We start from the raw sequence: 2576 nt of genomic DNA on the forward strand, positions 1-2576 counted from the left end.
TGCTTCCCAGGATATTGGACAAAGAACACATCTCACTTGAAGTGGAGGACAGGGGGCTCCAGGAATTCCTGAAAAATGGAAGATGCCTCTATTTGTTGCCTTGCATCTTCAGCTTGATTATTCAGACATTTATTTTTCAGCTCAAGCAGTGGTTAGATGTTGCAGCATCCTGCTGCACACCAGGGCTGTGAGGGAAGAACCCAGTGTGAACACAGTCCAGAAGAGACTGCTGGCATTGTGTGAGGAGGAGGAGGGCAGTGAGGCAGAACGGCAGGCCTGAATGAGAGAAAGGGACTGACCAGGAGAGTGGACGAAGCACCAGGAGCCATGTGTGCATGAGAGGGGAGAGAGCTCAGAAAACAGCTGTAACAAAGCCACCTACAAACAAAACAAAACAAAAAAGCAAGGAACACTGCTTTCAAAACATTGGCAGTTTCCCAAAAGAACACAGACTTTTTTTTTTTTTTTTTTTAACTGAAGTGGAATTTGTTTGACAGAACAATTCCCCTTAGAAATAAAATTCTTTAAACATTGGGTCACTAAATAATGAAGGGTAAAGTGCTTAGTGACCTAAATTAGATTCCTTAAAAGGATACCCACTAAGATCAAACTGTGTTTCTATATGGGCTGTACTTAAGCCAAATACTTTCCCAAAACACAGAGGCAAAACAAGCCTACAGTTCATGCGTACAGTTTGCTGTCTGACTCTCCCAGTGCTTTTCAAAAGGGAGCTAGTAGCATTTGCCTGTTGTCAAAACTTCGCTGAGTGCTGTGGGTGCACCAGCAGCAGCACTGCTCCTTCTGCCAAGGAGACACAACCAAACCAGCGATGAAATTTTCTTCCAAGACAGACACTTGTGTCTCTCCTTCATAACTCTTCCTTGGATGATGATGACAGAAGCTGTAAAACTCTGTCAATTTCTCAAGCGATAGAACAGAAAAACACAAGAAGTAAGTAAGTGTACTGGTTGACACCAAGTGTCCATCTGGGCTGGTATCTTGCCATTTTACCATCTTCGAACAGTACAAAGCCCATTAATTTTTCTCCTCTCGCCTAACCAATTTTAACCTGTAAGGTGGGTGCAGACTTAGGGATGTTTCCTGGGAAAGGGAGATGCAGAGTATTTTGTTACCTTTCAGTCACTGCAGTGTCACAAACCAAGCCCTTTGCTGTGGAGGTGCAGCTGGTGCCATCTGAACTACCTAAGCCTTGCTGAAACCACATGCAGACAACAGCAAGGCAGGGGTGTATCGGGAGCTTTCTGTGGTCCCTTCCAGGCCAGTTCATGGCAGAAGTGAGGCAACCAATGTGGCAGTTAAAGGGCAAGGGTTTAGCAAGGTGCTGAAATCTAGGATGAATGTTTTAATTTTTACTATCATTAGACCAAAAGAAACTTAGTGTGGGACTATTCTAAATACAAAGTAAGAGACAGCCTGTGGCATACAAGAAAACAACAAGAGAAGTTACACATAATAAGAAATTGATTATGCATGTAATAGTTACAGCAAGACTATGATTATAAAATTCACTTATTTCCCAACATCAGTTATCTAATGATTTTGTCTAGAAATGCTGGATGATGTCATTCTGTATCATATACAGAAGTAACCTATGTACAGGGAAAATCAGAATGAACAGAAACACGGTAAGGAATCCTTCACATCATTTACGATCTCACTCAAGATGGTCAACACATAAAGAATGGTCCCCGAGTGCTAACAGAGCATTCTGCTTTTTATCTACAAGGGGTGGTTTCAGTCTGTTGTTTTCAAAAGCACCACACTTGTACAGATTCAAAGAAATAACATGAAATGGTTTAATATACTAGAAGACAAGAAGCTAAAATAAAATTTCATTCTGTATCTCCCCATCACATTACTGGGAAAGAAAGGTAACACCAGGCTGTCAGTACAGTCACAAGATCTGTTGAAAACTGAGCTGCGTGTGAACATCAGCATCTGCCCCAAGTATATATTCCTCACTGTAAACCAGGTTAATTTGTTTCGTAACAACAGAAAGTTGCTGACACCCATGCAGGAGCATATATGTAGGCATTTATCAAAGGGCAGCTCATTTGTCAGAAACTTCACCTCAGGCACCTTCTCAGTAACTTGTCTGACCCAAAGTCTCACAGGCTCCAAGGGGTGGAAGCAGCAGGTCTAGCACACACACCACAGACAGGACTGGCCACAGCAGCTTTTTTACAGCACCAGAGGTTACATGGTGACAGACTTAAGGCTTTCTACCTGCCAAGTTATTCTTACATACCTGTAAAAGCAGCTCAAAATTTGTTGCCTGTGTTATGCATGTTCCCACCGAGTGCACAGGTACTAGAGTTGAAGCAGACTTTTGCCTTCGCAATAGCCGGGGCGCACATGCTGGTACTGCCCTGCCTGTGACAAAAACAAGCTGCAAGGCACATAGCAAGTTCCTCGTCTCCACCACTGCCCCCAGAGCTGGCCTATAGGAAACAGCTGTAACCACTGCTGATAGGTCAAAATGCCTAGACTTCTGCAAAGCCCTAAGTTAATCCAATTTTTAAAAGTCAAAAGAAAAAAAGCCAGAAGCCTCACAT

The sequence above is a fragment of the Haliaeetus leucocephalus genome, unplaced genomic scaffold (genome assembly GCF_000737465.1).
Source record: "Haliaeetus leucocephalus isolate CR32 unplaced genomic scaffold, Haliaeetus_leucocephalus-4.0 Scaffold339, whole genome shotgun sequence".
Lineage (NCBI taxonomy): Eukaryota > Metazoa > Chordata > Aves > Accipitriformes > Accipitridae > Haliaeetus > Haliaeetus leucocephalus.